Raw genomic sequence first — 23,108 nt, forward strand, 5'->3', positions numbered from 1 at the left:
TTTTCTAAGCGTTCAGGGTGTAGTTCATCCCAAACACGGTATGGAACTTTAGCTAATGGGTTTTATTATTATTTGTAGTGTAAATGAATATATATATATATATATATATATATATATATATATTGTTGCTAATATGGGCTTTCTGTTGATTCTTGTGATAATTGTTGTTAATTTTGCCCGATCACTTCCAAATATTTTGTGAGCATAAAGTTTCCTTTAACAATCCGGTCAAATTGTATGATCCTTTGTCAAAAAAGTTTGAAATATACGTGGACATAGATGAGGCTGGGAGGATGGTATTGCTTGGTTTTTCTCGGTATGTTTCATTCTATGGGTTGAGTTTTGCTTGTTTCCAACATTTAAATTATGTAGGAAACAATACCTTTCCTCACAGGATCTTCTTGGCCTAAGGAATTGAGATAGTTCATAAGAGAGATTTGGCCAATGCTTCCAACACCTAAGTTCAAGTTGGTTTTGTTGATTCCGAGAAAATATTAAGTAGTTATGATGTTCAAGCATCTTCTTTGATATGGTTTATATTTACAATTATGGGTTTATAGTTTTCGTTTATATTTATGTTGTTTTAACACATTTTGTTTGAATGTAGTATCTGGATGCCAAGTTTGTTAAAGAATACTTGGTGAAGGGATGGAAAACCTACGTGCTGACAAATGGGCAATCACAATATTGAAACTACAAAATTCGTTGGATCAGCAGAAGTGCATTTGAGTGTTATCTCACATGCGGTTGGAAGAAATTCTGTAAGAAAAATGGGTTGGCTGTTGGTGATCATATAAGATTTATTGTAGAGAATGACCAAAATAACCTGATCCACATTTTGAAGATTTAACATATGGAAGTGTTTGTTAATATTTTGGTGTCTGAAAAAAGTGTATGAGACCTATGAACAACGTATTTTTCTTTCGTTTTGTTGACTTTCAAATCTCCAATTGACATGTATGTTTATGAATACCAAGTTATTTAGTATTAAATTAAGTACGTCTACTAATTGTCTCTTGTGATTGTTAAATTATTTTCTTCTAGTAGTTTATATATTGATTAAGTAGATTATTTCAATAACCAAAAACATTGAATAAATTAAAATATATATTACAAAATTTTGCATTATATCATACCAAGTGAAACTATAATTAAACGTTAATAAATTTTTTCTTAATGCCAATTCATAAATAATATTGGTAATTTATATAACTTTGATTAGGTGAAAATGGATCCACATTACAGATAGTATAAGTATTCCACTAGGGAAATATTATTTATTAAAAAAAATTCAATTACTATAATAATGTTAGTTATAAAAAAAGAACAATTTATTGTGTATGTTTGGATTTACTATAATATTATACTATTATAAAAACCATAATAAGTTCCAAATAATAATACTACTTATACTTATTATAGAAAACTCAATTAAATAAATAATTGAAAAGGAAATAATTTTATTCACTTAATATAGGTTTGGATAGTCGTAGTTGCGATATCTTCTTAATATATGAACATGGATCACGATTTCTACGAGCTTGTAACATTAATAACGTCAGATATGTTGCAGGTGCACTATATAATTATGGTGGTTTCTTTAGTTAAATATTCAGTGTGAATTGGGCTAGTTATAGGTTTGGAAAGTCTTGTTTGAGATTATAACATTAATAACATCAGAACTGTGGCAAGTCCACTACATAATTATGGTGGTGTGTTTAGTAAAAAGATTCAGTATGAATTGGGCTAAATATAGGTTTGGAAAGTCATACTTTTCATAAGTAATTACTATATGAACTTACATTAGGACTATATCTCCTTATGGTCGAAGGTGTACTTGCCACATGTCATCTTTATATAGGGCTAAATATATGAATTGGGCTAAATATATGTTTCATAAGCATTTCATCTTTATATTTTTCCATTAAGTGTGGATAAGTGCTACTGATTATAGCTTGGGATAGGATGGATCTAGTTCTTTATTAGAAATTCTGATGGGATTTCTATATCTACTAATCCATCATTGGGTTCATTCAATGAACCATCACCAATTTTGATTATCCAGGCTAAAAACTCTTCAATTTAAGCAATAGTAGAGTTGTGTAATCGTTGTTGTAATAATCACATGTTTTTTGTCAAGTTCAGGATCTGGAAATGCTCCCATAGATAGGATGAGTTGATAGTTGCATGAACTATATCAGATTTGCTACCTCGAGGAATAATAAGAAGAATTTGTTTAAAATCCCCTCCAAATACTATTACTTTGCCACCAAAAACTAAATCAATTTGTTGTTGTCTCTCATGATATCTTTTAAAGTTCAATCTGGTGTTTCAAAACAAATCTCGTGTGCCATTGATGCTTCATCCCAAATTATGAGGTTGGCCAATTTTATCAACTCTGATAGTTCACTATCCTTTATTATGTTGCAGACAGAGTGTTCAAGTGTAGGAACTGGAATATTAAATTTTGAATGAGTTATTCTACCTCCAGGCAATAACAAAGAAGTTATGCCACTTGATGCAATAGTTAACACTATTTTTGCTTCAGAACAAAGAGCTGAAGATAACGTGTTTGGCATAAATGTTTTTCCTATCCCTCCATATCCATATAAAAAGAACATCCCCCTTTTTTGATGATGGACAACGCTTATAATCTTTTGGAAAATATGTCTTTGTTCATCTACAATTGAATAATAATTATGTTATATTCCAATAAGTTGTATTAGAAACATACTTAGAAAACATCAGTAACATATCATAGTGTTAAAATTTGATTGAAACATATGTAGCTCATCATCTTTCTTGTAATCAAGTTTTGCATATACTAATCTATTTCCACAATACTTTACTGCAAAATCATTAGGATAAGGCATGGAGGGGAATTCTTTTAATGGTCTCCTATTATTCTATAATAGCTTTTCAATTTCAATCAAGGTCAAATTTTGCAGCATTTCCATATTCAGTTGAGGCTTGCAACAAGCGATTTAAGTTAATATATTTTGAAGTTGAAACTTAAGTTTGATATTGTTAAAGTGAATTTTACCTGGATTTCTAGCAATAATTCTTTGATTATATAAAATTCCATCAGACAACTATTCCCATGTTTTCTTCCAGAGATCATTAGGTTTGTTGATGGTATTTGACATGAGGATAGTTACAAATAATCTCCTCAAGAAGTTTCCTGATCCCCATTCTTTGGCTTCTTGATAGCTTCCACATATTCAGTATCATCTGCTAAAAATTCAGAAGCTTCACATGCTTCTCTAAAGGTAGGATATGTTATGTTTTCAATAGTTCGTAAATTTATGTATGATATTGGACCTTTTATAATTGTTAGCATCCTCTTTAGGTAGAAAAGTTCACTAATTGCTAGGGGAACCCACATAAGTCTTCCAATGGTGTTTCCCTTTGTCCTTGGTTTCCAACACCTTAGATTCTTATTATAAACATACCTAGTTACAAATTGTGGATATGTTAAATCCCTTGCATTAGAATATTTCTTATTGCACTTCATCCAACTTGTGAACATTGACTCCCTAACTGTTGGTTTTCCCATGATTTTGTCAATATCATCACCATCCTTGAAGTACATTGATTGATCACTTGGTAGATTAAAAAATAATCGTTCAACAATTGAATTTCTTCCACAAATTGGAAATGAAAATATTCTCCAACATGCTTCACATGGAGAAATATATCTGCAATCAATATATTGTTTGATTTCATCGGTGGGAAGTTCATGTGAGGAACCATCCTTGTCATTGGAAACTATGTTAGTGGTAATTCTATCACAACCCTTATTGATGTACTTAAATAAGTACTTGATTGAATTGCATCAGTTGCACCATTCTACATTGACATGAGCCTGATATTTCAGTAATATCATAGGATTGTAAGGCACCACAAAACAGTTATCTAGTGCAATGTCATTCTTCACAATGTGATAATGTCCATTTTTACCTCCTTTTGTGTGTTTATTGTCATGAATAAATTGACTCTTTCCTAACTTTTATCTTGTTATATCCTCAAGTTTAGTGTGTTTTGTATTGTTTTGTATTTTAGTTGTTTTATGCTTGTTTTGCCTCTAATATCTCTTTTAAGTGTGTTAAATAACTTAATAGGAAGCATTTGTAGTGTAGGAAAACAAGCAAGAACTCAAGGGAGCATGATTGGACAAGAAAAGATTGATTTGAAGCAAATAACTGTGTTGGGCGCCACTAGAATCACACCCAGTGCTTCAAATACATAATGTTGTCAAACTGCCCAAGGCTGAGCGGTGGATAACTAGGGCTGAGCGCCACAAGGCTGAGCGGTGAAAAGTGGGGCTGAATGCCAATCAGTTCACAAAATTTGGCGTTGAGCGCTGCTGAGACAAGGCTGAGCGGTGGTGTCGCTCGCATGTCAAAAAATGGGTTTTTAATCTTGTTTCTCGCAAGGGTTTGGAAGAATTCCTCATTTTGCACAATAGAAAAACACTTTTGGGTGCTTAGAGAGCCTCTTGGAGGTTGCTAGGGGTGTTGGGAAGCTCTACCACTTCTTCTTGGGTCTTCTCCTCCATTCATGGTGGTTTTTCCCCCTTTTGGGGTTAAAGAGGAAGATGGGTTATGAATTGGAGGTGTTGATGCGAAAGGGAGGCACAATTGGAGCATGGAGCAGCTGCTAAGAACCTTGGGAGAGGGCTTGCATCTTCTCTTTGGTTTCCATCTCTTCCCTATCTCTCTAATTTGTAAAACCTAGGTTTTCCACCATAAAGAGCTAAACCTATTTGTTGAGATTATATGTGATGAACTAAATTCTTGTGTATTTTGTGATGTTAATCCATATGTTTTTCCATTTCTATGTTAACATTTGATTTTCATTCTTAATGCTTGCTTTGGTTTGGCCACCCATGCATGATTTATGGTTCTTGAGGCGTTAGAAAATGTCTTTTGAACCTAGAAATGAAGTTGAATGCCTAATGGAGCTTGTATCTAGGGATAAAACATGATTCATTAGTAATCTTAAGACTCTTGAACTTAATGCATGATTTCATTTGTTGAGGATTCAAGGAATTAGAACTAGACGAGTTATCATAGACTCAAAGTCGCTAGGAATAGGATTTGAGTATTTTTGTGAGTTGATTTTGGCATGAAATTGGAATTGAGATGTTTGTGAATGCATGAGAATAAAGTGCATCTAGTCTTGACAATTGTATATAATCTATGTGAGATTTATGTTCCACACCACCAATTGTTTGATAAAATACCAAAAAGAGTTTCTTTGTGTTTTTGTGAGCTTTGTTATCTACTTGAGTTGTGAATTGTGAGAGTTGTCATGTGTTGCACAAGTCCTTGTGGAGAGAACAATATTTATTACTTGCTACATGTGTTGTAGTAGTATTTTTAAATTTCTTTGAATAAAATCGAGAACATGATCCATTTTTCATGCATGGAGATGATATCTTTGATATTCCACATGGACCGTGAATCATACGTTCTTTTACACATGCATTTAATTCTAGATCTACTTTGGGACATGGTATTTTAGCTGAGATTACCTTGTCAATATCCATTGCTGTTGGATATTTTCTACATGGATGCAAAAATAACAACAAATGAGCATGTGGTAAACCACATTTCTGGAATTCAATATTGTACATGTCTGCAATCGCAAATCAATTACATGATTAGAATAACAAATATACATACAAGCTATGACCCTTCCCAATATATTCTTCTTTGTTAAATCTTATAGTAGTTGCTCAAATTTGATTCTGAATACTGCTTGCAATAATATCTGGCCTGTTTGAAGGAGTTAATTTTAAATGGTTCAATATTTTGGAAATCTCTGGCCATTTTGGATTGCAAGTAAAATTTATAAAAAGATATGGGAATCCTACATGACCACATATTGCCATGCCATCAAAATATAATTGATCCATAAATCTCCTACCACCAATAAAGCTCGATGGAAGCACAAAACGTTTCCCTTTCTGTGAAGCTTCAATGTGGCTTTCATTACTTGGTGCACAAAGGTTATTGTATTTTTCAACCCTGAGCTTTAACTGATTGTTTTTGATGAATGATAACATTTCCATAATAATATCCCTAGGAGAAGTAGTATCAACTTCTCCTATTATTAATGCAGCTACTTCTGAAGCCGTGAGGATGTTATATATACATCCATCTTTTTTCCTATCAGTTATAAGTCTTAATTTAAGATTATGATATGGTTGTTCCACATATCTGTCCCTTGCCATCCTAAAAGATTTCGCATGCACATTGTACTTGTCTAGCATATTTGTTAGTGTTCTAACAATTTCAGCATCAATATAATTGTTGTTCCTACATTGAATTTTAGATCAATATAATTATGCAACACAATATAATATCAACTATTAACACCAATGTATTATACCCGAGAGATTGAATTCTATTATGTATCTCATTTTCGATATCATAAATATATAGCTGAGCAAACTTTGGTTGTTGTCCAATTTGTGGTAGAAGATGACTAATTCTATGACGTCCTTGGATTCTTAAATTTGGTGGACCACCTCCATTGTTGTATTTGTGGTCAATTTTTTCTCCAAGAGATGTGAATGCAGACATCATGTTGTATGTTCTAATGTGTTTTTGATAACTTCTGCTCTATTTAGAATATTATTGAAATAAAAGTTGATGTAGCTCATTAGGGGGGGTTTTCAACATTAGTAATTCAACTTTTCCATTTGAACAACACAGCTGAAAGTTGGGATTAATCATATGATGAAATTTGCCAATGCATTCTAGATGCCACATATATGTATTGCAATGCTGACAAACATAGATTGGATCCCCTATATCTGCGTACAATTTGGAAATTGATATAATTATTAGTTCAACTTCTGATATATAATTACAATTATATATTCCAAAATAATTTTTAGAATCCTTATCTTGCATTTTCGTGGATGCTTTGATGGTTCATATCATATACTTCATGATTGATTGATTAATAAGTAGTCATGCACAATTGTATTATTTCGTAAATGATATCAGTATTAATTTCATTATAACAAAATAGTTTTACCTTTTATTGGTTCATCAAATGATTCTAACTTATCTGAATCTGATTGTAGTTCGTCAATATCTTCCAAATGAATTGATTGCGTTGGTATATTGGAATGACAGACATTTGTGTTTATATTAACACTGCTTTCAAACTTCTGAAGCAAGCTTTGTGGCTTTTTTCGGTTTGTAGTAATATTTCTTTCAATATTTATGAATCTACCTTCAGAACATTCAATTTGTAATTTCATATCAAACGTATGTTGATTAACAAAATAAGTTGTTACATAAGCTAATGGTGTACAATCTCTGGTTTTCTTTTCAACGCGCTTTTGTTGTTTGCATGTAGCTTTCATCCTATTTTCTTCCATTATCAATTTTCTTTTTATTCTTGCACTTGTACTGCAGTTTGTATTTTCATCGCTCATCCTACTACATAAAAAAAATACACATACTAAAAATTAGTGGAGAAACAAAAACATTTGCAGATTATATAAACGTTATAAGCAGCCATTGTAATAAGTTTGATAACTTTTATATGTAGTTTGTAGAAACAAATTCTACAAGAAATTTAGAAAACATTCACGAAAAAGTTCATACTCCTCCTTCCTCAATAGTGAAAATGTTACTAATAATTCATGAATAGGTAGAGGACATTGTGCTTCAACCATGTTGAACATATTTGATTTACCAAATTCTTATCAGTTTATCCATTAAAGGCTTTGTTTACATAATCATTACTCATATTTTCATGATTGCACATTAGTGGATGGATGAATCCTGAATTTTTACCGCCAAATTTTACACCACTATAAATTCATATCACTGGGACACATCATTTATAGTTATTAAATGCAAGTCTTTTCACCTTAATGTGTCTTATCTGCTAGCTTTATACAATTACATTTGATTATATTATATATGAGATTCTAAACTAATAATGTAGTGTTTCACATTGCTTCTAGTGCAGAAATAATTCAACAACTTCATTTCTTTAATGCATTAGTATGTTCTACTACTCCGTCAAATTTAAGTGTTTCACATTTTTAGGCGTATTAAATACGGGTCTGATCAATCAAGATATGAATGTCTTTTCAAGAATTCTTCAATATGCACAATTTAATGCATAGGCTGAAATGTAACTTTTGAATTGTTGAAACAAAAGTTAGTATTATTATACATCTTAAGGATCACCTTTACTTTAAAAAGCATTAAGAACATTTTATTTTCAAACTATAAAAACGTTAAGGTATGTAATGGCATAATACTTTTTTTTTAAAATATAGCTTAGTGTTAAATTTATAGAAATTAAGATATTCATTCAGTACGATATTTAAATTGCTAAATACGACTTCTAAAATATTTGCACTAATTTAAAATTTTAATAAAATTTGTACATTCAAAATATTCATACATTTAACATATAATAGCATCCACAATATATGAATATTGTTCCAACTTTGTTGTACGCTTTTCATAGTAAAAACTATTTATAATGTTAAAGAAGGTTCACAATTCTAATTTATCAAAACAAGACCAAGGAATGTAGCATTGGTAGGAGTCAAAATATTTGTGACAAAACATACATAAACTTTAAAAGAACATTACTACAATATTTTCCCTAGCTTTCATAATATAAATATCATTTCTCCTTCTTGATAGTCTCCATTGTCTTTGTAGTTGGCAGTTGGGCTAACAGAATGTCCTCTAAAAGATCAAAGTTCATGATATTTGATGGAAGGTCTTCTACATATTCATGGTTACTGGTAGTACATAGATCTTTTCTGGGCGTCACACATAAAACAATATCTGGGTCACGATTAGTCGTCTTAGAAAGGCACATCTACAATGACCACCATCAATCTATATTAGAGCTTCCAAGTGTGGAGTAATATTAGTATGCTAATTCTAGTGAAATTATACTTACTAATGAACTATCAGTATCAGTAGATAAGTCACACACAACATTATCACTAAATTCAGCAAGTTCCATTGCCTGTAAAAGTTAACATCCAAATTTATAAATTTCTATTGGACCACTAATACGACAAATATTTAAATACTTACTAAAAAACTCCCAGTATAAGTATGTATATCAAAGTCAATGTCAGTGATACGTTTTCTCCTAACCATTGCTTGCATTATTTCATATACAATTAAAACATAGAAACCACTAACATCGGTAATAGTAAACACAATAAACTTAAAATCTACTCACTAACGACTTCTCAATATTAGGTTGTATTTCATAGGCACAATTTTCCTTAGCTTCAACAACTTCCATTACCTGCAAAATTTGTAATTTTCAGTTCTATTACAAATATTTGACATAATCAATATAGAAGAATTAAAATTAAAACCTTAGTTTGTCCAAGAAGACTACTAATGTGAGCTATAATTTCACGATCACTTGAAACTCTTACTACTGAAGTTGGTCGGATATTTCCTTGGAGCTTAACCTTGAAAGCCAAAGTACACCCCTCCCCCCTCCCCCCAAATATCTTCTAGATCATTTGGAAAACACTTAGGATCGTCCTCACCATCCTAATACAAACAAAAAGAAATATGAAATGAAATATTACTAAGATTTTGACACTATTATATTACTCTAGGAAAAATAAAGTTGTACCACCTTGATCATTTTTTTTCGCAAATCACTAGCAGATACACCAATTAGATTGATGCAATCTTCAAAGCATGAAGTTAGCAACCTTTTTTCCATAAGTCACTTGAAGTTCAAGCTTGTATCTACAAACATATATTCAGTCATAAATAAGATTGTAACATAGGCAAACTATTATGCATCTATTACGAATTACTAAAATCATTATATTAGGCAGGTATTACTAACCTCATTCTTAGATACTCATTATAACCATCACAATTCAAACACTTAAAAGAACCAACTTCATGTGTTCTTTTCGTGCATAAGTTACAAACCAAATAACTCCAACCATCATTTCCTAAGTTAAATTTAAGTGTTTGTGGAACAGTTACACATGAAATCTCCTACACCAATAACAAAAGGGTTAATAATAACAAAAATATTACTTTGCAAATTCCTTTTTAAATTCAATTAGTTCGGCTATATCATCTCCCAATATCAACTTCAATCCATTCCAACAATTAAACAATGACATCGGCCATGGACCTATACAAAATAATTTAAATTAATTTACAAATTATGCACATTAGCTTCAAAACGAATAAAGAATATAAAATAGTTTTGTGACTATAATAAAACCTTCTGTAGCCATTATCTTTGCATGAGTAAGAATAATAGTAGCATAAGGTGTTTCACGATTTTCCCTCCAATAACTAACCAATCTCATACAATATGAATCCCATAGAGTGCAACATGTAAGACCCGCAAAATTTAATTAATTAAATAAATAAATAATTAATAAATGCGGGTAGTGGAAGTCTTAAAGCATTAAGTTCTAACTTGTATGATGCAGAAAAGTACTAGCTCAAGTGGTTAAGAGTACTTAATTGTGTAAGAGGACTTAGGTTCAAGTCCTATGTATGCCAATTGTGTGTAATTATTTGTTTTTATATCTCTATATATGTGATCATGTTGTAGGAGGATATCATCCTTGAATTATGTGTTAGCAAGAAACATGATTTGGCTTGATGGTTTAGCATTGATTTGACATTGGTATGGTGTTATGGGTTCAAGCCTTGGAGAACCCAAATTAATCTTTATTTTTGTTTTTTTAGTTTTGGCTTGAAGTTCAAGGGTTAAAGGAAACCCTAGCAGGCCTAGCAGCCAATGGGGGAGGGGGGTGGAAAACAATCTAATTAAGGTGCTTGAATGATAATTAACACCATCAATAAGACATTTTCGTTTTAGGACTTTAAACCACCATTAAAAGACCATTAAAAAGCAAATTGAGGGAGTAAAGAAAGGTTTCTGCAGTTGTTAGTGTTGGATAGGCAGAGAAGTGCGAAAATCAGTGGAATTGAGAGAGTGAGCGAACCCTTGAGGTGGAATTGAGAGAAGCCAAGGAAGGCCATTGGTGAAGCAAGGGAGAACCAAGGAATACTTGAAGCTTTAAGCCAAGGAAACTAGGTTAGGGGAGTTAATTTTGTGTGTTGTATGTCATTTATATGATTTCATGCTATTCTGGATGATATAGGTTGTGTAATTTGTAGTTGTGTTGGATTCTGTCGCGTTTCTAGAAATTTCTAGAAACCGCTTGGCAACGTTGAAGGCCTGCCAGGCGACTTATGCTTTTAAAACTCGTTTTCTTCTATGCACTGCCTGGCAGCTAGGTGCTGTCCGCTAGGCATTACGAACTGGCTTGCCCAATTCTCTCGAGTTTTTGGGGTTTTAGCGATGTTAGGACATTTGGAGTTGATTTCTATGATATGTGTATGATTGGTGTGTTGTGTGATTGTCTGTAATTGCTTAATTGGTGGAAGATTGTATGAATTGCACATGAAATTGGGATTTAGGGTCCATGGCTGTAAACATCAACCTTCGATGTTATTGCTAAGTTCAGAACCCACTCTGGTCCATGTACCCTCTTATTCCTCTTATCATTGAAAAACTTGAATTCTTCACGTTGTTCCTGTTTTGTAGCTTAGACAGGACAAAATCCGCTACCTTGGGTTGATAATTAGCATCAAGAAGTATGTTCCATGGTTTTATATCACAGTGCAAAATCCACTCCAAGCATTCTTCATGACGATATGCTAGAACTCTTGCTATTCCAAGAGCAATGTTGTATCTCTTACTCCAATCAAGAGTGTTGGATGAGAAATTTTCCGTTAAAGAACCATTCTCCATATACTCATACACCAACAATCTATGCTTTCCCTCCGCACAATATCCCCACATTTCAATCAAGTTCATGTGGTTAAGCCTTCCAATGAGGCTCATTTTAGCAAGGATTCTCCTTCTCCTTATTTAGATTTATTCAGTCTCTTAATTGTTGCGTGTCTTTGATATGATAAAAGACCTTTGTACAAAACCCCTCATGCACCCCTTCCAATCTCTTCACTGAACCCCTTTGTCGCTTTCTTTAACTTTGAATAACTAAATTTTCTGAATTTATCGGTCAGAGGATAGTAATCATGTTTATCTGCATGAGACTTTCGGCGCATCTTAACTACAAAAACCCACACGACAAAAACGCAGACCGATTCAATAGCACCAATTACAATGGCCACCCAAAGAAAAAACCTCACAATCCTATTTACATGATATTTGTCACACACTCTGGGAATTCGAACAACACAAAATGCGCATTTGAACGAAAAGATTCTTCCTTGAAAAGGCTACGATTTTTAGGCACTTTTACGTATATTGTTCTTTTGAAACCGGGTGTTCAGCGGTTGTTAAGCAATTGCATCTTGGTGTAGCAATTGTAAACGTTCTTGGCATCATTGTATGAAAGTACTGAAAGCCCTTACAGTTACAATCTTCTAAGCACAGATTCTTACAATAGTTATAGTTATTAGCTTCAAAAAATTTAGCATCATAACCATAAATGTCAACACCCAGCAACTCCAAGAAGGTAGACTCACTTCTATTGCAAAATAAAACGAACACAGGTTGACAGCACTCTATGTCCCGGAAGACACGAGCACTTCCTTCCATTCTTAGGATCATAAATGCACGCACTGTTAACTCCACAAATCCTATGGATATAGCAAGGGTCAACTCTCATTTGCCGCGAAACAAACCATTAATCAAGCAATGTATCCACTCTAAGGTTACCATTAGAATCAAGTTTCAATCTTGTTTGATTCGTAGCACCAAAATCATATGTGATAAAAGTAAAACTATCAAAAGAAATGAATCTTCCGAGTGAGCCAAATCTATCAAATATTTAAGGATAGTTTGTGCAAAGTACATCATACAAATGTATAATAGTAATTGTTAGAACAAGCAAGCTTGAAACAAAGAATTGATAATGCCAAGTATATGAAGATTTCATGTGATTGATAAAGATTGTTGAATATTCGCTTAAAGATTGTGTTTCTAGTGTATTAAATATGACAATAATGTGTGTACCACACCTAACCAAACTCAATCAAACAAGTAAGAAATGCATCAAAGCAGCCAAGTATTCAACCTAGGCCGAGTCAGTCTAGTTTATGCCGGACCTGGTCAATTTAACCATATAAATGATAAACCTCAACGAACATGCCAGAGACAACCCAAGTACACGACCTGGGCCGCCATGGTCTCGAACTTAACTGAACAAAGACTAAAGTAACAACAAAATGGCCAACACGGATAGTACGCGGCCAAGGATGACATCTGACAAGCCAAGAAGTAAACGGATCAGACCGCTCTCGAAGACTTAGTAAAATGGAGGTCCCCGCGTTCGATGGACCTTAAGGGCCTGGGTTAGGGCCCAGGCCCACTCATAACCCAAGCCAAGGCCCGACCCATTGGATAAACAAACATCATTAATGCTCTATAAATACGCATGGACCCCACGAATTAAAGGTACGCATTCATTAATCACTGATTTGACTCTCTGAGAGCTTTGACTTACTTGAGCTTCAGAGACTCTTCTACAGGTAACCACTCCTGGGTTCAAGCTGACATGTATCAACTGGGGAGAGACCAACCGAGGAGATAACGGACTACATGGTAAGGTGACACTTGTGCCTAACTCATCTTATTTGTTCTCTGCAGGAACAATTAGCGCCCACCGTGGGGCACGAGACGAACACCTTTAGTACCCGCTTTTCTCTGAAGATGGTTTCTACCCGCAACAAGGCTGGAATGAACAAGCAGGCGGATGCTGGTCCCTCAGGACCTGCTGGCAGCACCCTTGACCTGGCCGCGATTCTGGACGGGCAAGCGAAGATGCAACAAGAATTGGCAGACCTGAAAAAGCGCAGTGCTGATGAGATGGAGGCGCTGCGACAAGAGAACTCTCGCCTTAAGCGAAAAATCGAAGCTGATCCCAACCTGAAAGGAAAGGCCAAAGAAACCTCTGAAGCTGCGAAGTCTCCGGCCTTGCAGCCTACAGAGGAAGAAAGCGAGTACAACCCCACTCCTCACACCACCACCACCCAACAGACACCCGTTACCTCTACCCATCCCCATCACTTCCCATCTGGTCAACCAGGGCTTACCGCACCCCCAACCCTCGCCGCTACCCTCCCTACCACCCAGATCCCCTACAACATACCCACCACCCTACACACCACACATATTCCATCATACAACCCACAATATCTTCCGACAACCCATATCCCCCCGCACAACCTAACCTCCACCTTCCCCACTATGATCAACCATCCCATCCCACCCCACTTGCTCCCCCCCACCAGCCTAAGCGCCGTCACCCCTTCACTGACTTTATCGCCAACACCCCACTTCCAGCCCAATGGGAACCTTTCACCCTGGATCGCTATACTGGCGAAACCGACCCAGATGAAAACCTTAAGGTCTACATCACCCATGTCGCCCTATACACATCCCTAGACGTAGTCTTTTGCAAAGCTTTCCTCACCACCCTCAAGGGCCCTGCTCTAGAATGGTTCACAACCCTTCCGCCTTACTCCATTGGCAGTTTCGACATTCTCTCCCACATGTTCTCCACCCATTTCGTCGGCAGCCGCCCACATCAAACTACAACCATATCCCTCCTAGCATCAGACAGGAACAAAACGAACCACTCATAGCGTTCACAGATCGCTTCAGTAAGGCAACCCTTCGTACACCACACCTCAATCAGGAGATGATCCTCCAGTGCATGGCCCTTACCCTACAACCCGGCCCCTTCGCCAACAACGTCTATCTCCACCCACCTGCCTCCATGCACGAGCTCAAGTTGCGTGCAACTGACTATGTCCTCATGGAGGAAATGCAAACCCTTCATACCAAATTCTGCAACGATTATGCAACCACCCCCGCCAACTCCACCCCACACCCTAACCCACATCCTAACCCACGTCCTGATACCCGCCCACGCGAACCCCGCCAACCCCGCTTCACCAGATACGCCCCCCTTACCGTAGCCCGCTCCCGCATCCTCGACGAAGCCCTCCAAGCTGATCTAATCCCTCCACCACGCAAGACAACTACACCCCCAACGCCGACATGACCAAATATTGTCGTTACCACCGCAACCATGGTCACACTACAAAAGAATGCAAAGCACTCCAGGATAAAATAGAAGAACTGGTCCGTGCTGGCCACTTTCGCCGCTTCATCCGTAGAGACGACCATTCCTTCTCCTCTCGATCCCGTCACCCCCTCGATCCGATCACAGACGTCCACCACATGACTCCCATCACGACAGGCACCCCGCCCAACCCACCAATCAAGAACCGTAACCGGCCCGCACCGTCATCACCCCTACCGACCCTTCCTTACGTGGCACCATTAACACCATCTCTGGTGGCTTCGCAAGCGGAGGCCCCACCTCTTCTGCCAAAAAAAGACACCTCCGTCATATACAATCCATCAACCACATCACCCATTCCCACCACAGACGCCGTATGCCTCCTATCTTCTTCACAGATGATGACTTCCACGGCCTCGACCACCAATAAGATGACCCCATGGTCATCACTGTTGAAATCGAAAATTACGCTGTCAAGAAAGTCCTTGTTGATTAGGGCAGCTCTGTTGATATCCTCTACTGGGCCACCTACCAAAAACTTCAACTTCCTGACATCGCTATGGTCCCATATGACGAGCCAATATATGGCTTTTCCGGTGAACAGGTATCCACCCGGGGCTACATTGACCTCCACACCGTCTTTCGCGAGGGAACCCAAACTAAAACCATCCCAATCCGCTTCCTCATCGTTGACGCGCCAACATCCTATAACATCCTCCTGGGTTGTCCTTACCTCAATACCGTTGGCGCCGTCGTTTCCACCCTTCATTTAGCCATGAAGTTCCCTGCCCCATCCGGCGACATCCTTACCATCCACTACGACCAGCGCTTGGCACGAGAATGCTACATGGTCAGCTTGCGACCATAACTACCAATCCAACAAACAAACCATATCGAGAGACCCCCTGGCTCTAGCATAGCCCTATCCGGCGAAGATCTTGACCCCAGAATAGGCCAGGATGTTCGCCTCGAACCAGTTGATGACACCTCTCTTCTACAACTTCCAAATGGTCACTCTATTAACCTAGGCACCGGTTTAAACTCTGACGAGCGTGCCACCATCACACCCATCCTTATCAACAACACCGATCTTTTCGCCTGGTCGGTCGTCGACCTCCCTAGAGTGGACCCCCAGGTGGCATCCCACAAACTATCCATATACAAAGAAGCCCGCTATGTATCCCAGAAAAAACGCAAGCTTGGCAAAGAACGTCGGCAAGCAGCCAAGGTCGAAGCCGACAAGCTGTTGAGCGTAGGATTTATAGAAGAAGCTCAGTACACCACTTGGCTTTCTAACGTTGTCTTGGTGAAGAAAGCCAATGGCAAATGGCGAATGTGCGTAGACTACACAGACTTGAACAAGGCTTGCCCCCGTGACGCTTACCCCTTACCCAACATTGATCGACTCGTAGACGGCGCGGTAGGGAACAAGGTGCTTAGTTTTTTGGATGCATATTCAGGATATAACCAAATCCCTATGACCGCATCAGACATGCATAAAACCGTCTTCATCACGGACGACACCAACTACTTCTACAGGGTTATGCCCTTTGGCCTCAAAAACGCCGGAGCAACTTACCAACTATTAATGGACAAGGTGTTCAGCCACCTAATGGGACACTGTGTCGAAGTATACGTCGACGATATGGTTGTAAAATCCCCAAGTCATCACCAACACACTGAAGACCTGTCAGCAGTTTTCTCCGCGCTACGCCAATACAACCCCCGGCTCAACCCCGACAAATGCGTATTCGGCTTTGACCAGGGCAAGTTCCTTGGTTTTATGTTAACCCAACGCGGCATAGAGGCCAACCCTGAAAAGTGCAAGGCTATCATCGAAATGCACAGCCCCACTACTATTAAAGAAGTCCAACGTCTCATTGGCCGTCTCACAACCATTTCCCGTTTCCTACCCAAACTAGCCGAACAAACCCAACCCATAATCCAACTCCTAAAGAAATCCACCCGGTTCACGTGGACAGATGATTGTGAACAAATATTCCAAAAAGTAAAAACAACTCTAACATCCCCACCTATGTATTTCGTGAGCAGAACGTTACAAGACCCTGAAACCAGATACCAAATGGTAGAAAAGCTGGCCTTATCTTTGGTCCACGCGGCACGCCGTCTATGCCCATATTTCCAAAACCACACCATAACCATTAAGACCGACTACCCAATCCAAAAAATATTATAAAAACCAGATCTAGCCGGACGCATGTCATCATGGGCCATGGAACTATCCGAATTCAACATCCGCTATGAACCCCGCGGCCCCATTAAAGCCCAATGTCTCTTAGACTTCATCAACGACCTACAGCAAACACCTATGAAGGACCAGTGGACGCTTCATGTAGATGGTTCCTCAAATCCAAGGGGTACCGGCGCCGGTATCGTCTTAGAAGGCCCCAACGATATCCTCATTGAAAAATCCCTTCACTTTGCTTTCAAAACGTCAAATAACAAAGCCAAATATGAAGCCATCCTCGCCGGCCTGTCCCTAGCCCGCGAGTTAGGCGTCAAGAGATTAACGTGCAAAATCGACTCCAAACTTACTGTAGGTCATCTGAATGACGAGTTCCAGATCAAAGACCCCATCCTTCTACAATATTACCATCTGGTCCGTGCAGTCATTCAAACCGCCTTCGAACAGGTCCGCGTCGAACACATCCCAAGAACCGACAACGTCAGGGCTGATATCCTTTCCAAATTGGCCAGCACCAAGCTCAAAAATCGTCACTGATCCTTACTACAGCAAACACTATCCACACCTTCCATCACACACACTTGTCAAAATTTAACCCACACCCCAGCTAGCAATGCCACCCCCTCCCAAAGCCAAAACTGGACCACCCCCTACATTCAATACCTTAAAACCGGCAACACCCCCCAGACGCGGACAAAACTTGGCTGGCTAAGGCCGCCAGGTACACCATGATAGGCGATGACCTCTACAAACGCGGATATGGCCAACCCCTCCTTAAATGTGTCACGGCAGAGCAAGCCCAATATATCATCAAAGAGATACACGAAGGTATTTGTGGTTATCATTCCGGTGCACGCACCATGGCTACCAGAGTTCTTAGAGCTGGATACTTCTGGCCGACCATAGAAGCAGACTGCCAGGATCATGTCAGGAAATGCAAGCCATGTGAAAAACATGGCAACCTTATTCACCAGAAACAAGAGCAACTACACCACATACTGTCCCCATGGCCATTCGCTAAGTGGGGAATGGACATTCTCGGCCCCTTTTCACTCGGCAAGGGGTAGGTAAAATTCCTAATTGTAGCCGTCGATTATTTCACTAAATGGATCGAAGCCAAGCCACTAACTACCATCACAGCCCAGCAAGTTCAATAATTTGTGTGGAAGGACATTATATGCAGATATGGTGTACCACATACCATCATCACAGACAATGGCCGACAATTTATTGACAAAGAGTTAGCCAAATTCTACATTAGCCTAGGCATCAAGCACATCACAAGTTCTGTAGAACATCCACAAACAAATGGACAAGCAGAAGCGGCAAATAAAGTTATCCTCGTGGAGCTGCGCAAAAGATTGGATACCGCCAAAGGCCGATGGCCCGAAAAGTTAATAGAAGTACTATGGGCTTATAGATGCACCCCCCATCATCAACAAATGAATCCCCATTCAGCCTAGTCTACGGCGCAAACGCCATGATACCGGTAGAAATTGGCGAACCATCCCTACGTCGAGAATTGTACGACCCAACCCACAATCACCAAAACATGGCCTTACATCTCGACCTTCTACCTGAACTCGGAGAAAAAGCCCAGATACGCAATTTAGCTGCCAAACAACGAGCTGCCAGGAAATATAATGCAAATCTACGTCCACGATCATTCGTCATCGGGGACCTAGTATGGAGAATGGCCAGCAGTGCTAGAAAGAAGGATGGCAAGTTCTCCGCCAATTAGGACGACACATACCGCATACGCGAAGACGCAGGAGGAGGAGCATATCGCCTAGTACAATTATCTGGGGAAGAGATTCGCAACACTTGGAATGTATCCCATCTCAAGTTCTACTTCAGCTGAATGTGTATTGTAATCGAACCAATACTTGTAACTCCGAGTGTACTCTTTTTCCTCACCTGGTCTTTTTTCCCTAAGGAAGGTTTTGGCCAGGGAGGTTTTAATGAGACACCCCTATTCAATAAATAAAAAGAAGGGTTCCCAACTATACGATTTTCCATGTATTTTCCTTTACACTCGTTTAAGTTCCCTACCTTTACCCCAAGTAAGCGGCCTGGGTCGAACACCCTTATCTTGTGCTTAATTCGTTTAAGTTCCCCACCCTTACCCCAAGTAAGCGGCCTAGGTCGAACACCCTTATCTTGTGCTTAATTCGTTTAAGTTCCCCACCCTTACCCCAAGTAAGCGGCCTAGGTCGAACACCCTTATCTTGTGCTTAATTCGTTTAAGTTCTCCACCATTACCCCAAGTAAGCGGCCTGGGTCGAACACCCTTATCATGTGCTTAATTCGTTTAAGTTCCCCACCCTTACCCCAAGTAAGCGGCCTGGGTCGAACACCCTTATCTTGTGCTTAATTTGTTTAAGTTTCCCACCCTTACCCCAAGTAAGCGGCCTGGGTCGAACACCCTTATCTTTTGCTTAATTCGTTTAAGTTCCCCACCCTTACCCCAAGTAAGCGGCCTAGGTCGAACACCCTTATCTTGTGCTTAATTCGTTTAAGTTCCCCACCCTTACCCCAAGTAAGCGGCCTAGGTCGAACACCCTTATCTTGTGCTTAATTCGTTTAAGTTCTCCACCATTACCCCAAGTAAGCGGCCTGAGTCGAACACCCTTATCATGTGCTTAATTCGTTTAAGTTCCCCACCCTTACCCCAAGTAAGCGGCCTGGGTCGAACACCCTTATCTTGTGCTTAATTTGTTTAAGTTTCCCACCCTTACCCCAAGTAAGCGGCCTGGGTCGAACACCCTTATCTTTTGCTTAATTCGTTTAAGTTCCCCACCCTTACCCCAAGTAAGCGGCCTGGGTCGAACACCTTTATCTTGTGCTTAATTCGTTTAAGTTCCCCACCCTTACCCCAAGTAAGCGGCCTGGGTCGAACACCCTTATCTTGTGCTTAATTTGTTTAAGTTCCCCACCCTTACCCCAAGTAAACGGCCTGGGTCGAACACCCTTATCTTGTGCTTAATTCGTTTAAGTTCCCCACCCTTACCCCAAGTAAGCGGCCTAGGTCGAACACTCCTATCTTGTGCTTAATTCATTTAAGTTCCTCACCCTTACCCCAAGTAAGCGGCCTGGGTTGAACACCCTTATCTTACAACTTATCGCGACACGCATACACCACATATAAACAAAACACAACAGACATAATAACATGCAGAATCTTAATCAAATTTAAACACAAGTGCAGCAAGGTACCAATGTAGCTAAATGTACCAAATATTGCAGACAGGCTCAAATAATATTCTTAAATCAATTAAGACAGAAATCCTAGTCTGTGGGGACAGGTGCATCCTCGGAATCGCCCGCCTTCTTCTCCTCCTCCGCCACCTTCTCCTACGCCTCCTCATTCCCACTGTCCTCATCCTCCTGGACCAACTTCCCGTCAACAACATCCTTATTCACATCGAACCTCGAATTCGTTACGTCCACACCCTGATGGAAAAAAGCCGCTTGATGCAATCTCTTCTCAAAACCATTGATGTGCTCCTGTATGATGCTATTCTTCAGATCATCAAGCTCACCAACAACCCCATCATACTTGTCCTTCAAGTCATCGTAGTCCTCTTCCAATTCCCCTATCCTTTTATTCAAATTTTCCTCAGAATCCAAGCAACGAACCCTCCATGTTGCCAACCTTTTCCTCTTCACTTCCCAGCTTTCCTTTGCCTTCTCCAACGCAGCCTTTTCCTCCTCCAACTTATCCACCTTCCCCTACAACTCCTCCACGTTTTCCCGGCCACCCTCCTTCACTTCTCTCCTATAAAGGGACCCCACGCGCCGGCTCAAAACTAAAGCCTTGCTCCTAAACTCCACCATGGTCCTCACAAGGTGGTCTGCCTCCATGCCGTCAATAGAATTCAAAATGGTATCTGGGAGGGTAATTGAAATGTCCTTCCTCACGGATATTTCTGGCAGCTCGATCAACCCAGACTTTGGCTCTTTCTCGCCACTGGCCGATCCTGCTCCACTAACCGACCCCGTTCCGAGCAAGGCCGCCCTTACCTTCTTCACGTCTTTTCCCTTCCCGGGTTGAGGTGGTAACTCAACCTTCCTCTTCGTTCCGCTGTGCACATGCACCTCCACCACGGACTCTTTCAAGTTGGGAACATCAGTCTTCCCAGCTGCCTTGGCCTTAGCGGCCATCTCCTTCCTCAGCGTTTGGAAAAGCGCTAAGTTCTTCTTTCCAGACTACGCCATATGCCCTACAATAATACATTACAATTTGGATCAAGACAACTTAGAATTATTAACACAGTTTAAGTACAAACAGATACCTTCAATATCTATTATCGGATGCACCGAATTATAAACTCTAACTAGGCCCTTAGTGCGCAACTTATCAACAAACTTCAACAACATCCCCACCACCTCCTTATCACCAGCCGACAACTCCTCCATCCCCATGTCTTTATACCGGGAAGGATTGCTGGTCCAACTAAATGGAAACTTGGTACTCCCATCTGCATTCAAAAAATGAGCTTTGCCTCCTTCCTTGACGACAACCTTGAAGTACCCGTCTTTGAAATGCTTGAAAGACTGGGAAAAGGCATCCAGTCTACTGATACTGGGCCGACTTATCAAAGTTAACCAAGTAGCCGGCCGCCGGGGTCTGGTATCGTAAAAATATAAAAAAGCATAAGGAGTGGGCTCCAAATACAAGGATTGGCACAGGATGTGAAAGGCTTGCAAGTAGGCCCAGCTATTCGGATGTAGCTGTGTAGGTGCCACATTGAACGCCCGCAATACGCCCATAGTGAAATCATCTAACGACAATCGCACATGAAGTTGAGAGAAATGGCACATATACATGTAGAAAAACTTCTCGGTAGCCCCCTCCTTCCTATGGCATACCCGATCAATGGCATTAACCCTCTATAGGGAAACAATGTCCCCACTAACACCGTTGGAGATGACAGGTGTGCAGTTTAACCAAGAGTTCAGTAGACAGGACCACCGAAACAGGGATGATTAGCTGCGAACGTCGGCAGCCGCCCACCCATAGCCACCTTTCGCCGGCCAGTCACTTTCCGCCAACTCTTTGGGGGGATCTTCTCGAACCTCCCTTACAGTCTCCATTGGAATCCCACTTATCACGGCCCCAGAACTTATACCCTCTTCGTCAAATCGTCCACCCTTACTTCTCTCCGACTCAATACTCTCACTACTACTAGACGTAGATAACGATATGCTATCGCTACTAGACATACCTGTTTTCGTTTTTACGGGAAGATGTCGGTGAAATTTGGGAACTAGTCGGACAATATGATGCACACACAAGACCTCTGAATGCAAAACTCTCGTAAATGAACCAAGTAACTCTTCCCCCATTTTAAAACCTATATTTATAGTCCAGGATCCCAAACGACGAAAACTTTTCCCGCCAAAATAATACCCTAGACCAATTGACACCATCATTGCGAAAGATGCGACCTTTAAAAACGACGGCGCCACAACGTACTGATTTGACCCCTGACACCCCCTCACCTACCTTCAGACGATTACCCCTTTTTTAGCCTTAACAATGTTCATCACACTTAAAGGCTGGGGGACTGGTGTATCACACCTAGCCGGTTCCGCTAGCATACCAACACATATCACCCTTGACCGACAACTCCTATCAGACAAGGCTGGGGGACTGGTGTACCACACCTAACCAAACTCAATCAAACAAGTAAGAAATGCATCAAAGCAGCCAAGTATTCAACCTAGGCCAAGTCAGTCTAACTTATGCCGGACCTGGTCAATTTAACCATATAA

The 23,108-nt window shown here is 39.5% G+C and overlaps 1 pseudogene; it reads right to left on the reverse strand.

The window, feature by feature from the left end:
* Nucleotides 1-11,482: 11,482 nt before the first annotated feature.
* On the reverse strand, nucleotides 11,483-14,459 carry LOC114184462 (annotated as a pseudogene).
* Nucleotides 14,460-23,108: the final 8,649 nt, after the last annotated feature.

Source organism: Vigna unguiculata, chromosome 5 (genome assembly GCF_004118075.2).
Source record: "Vigna unguiculata cultivar IT97K-499-35 chromosome 5, ASM411807v1, whole genome shotgun sequence".
In the NCBI taxonomy this organism is placed as follows: domain Eukaryota; kingdom Viridiplantae; phylum Streptophyta; class Magnoliopsida; order Fabales; family Fabaceae; genus Vigna; species Vigna unguiculata.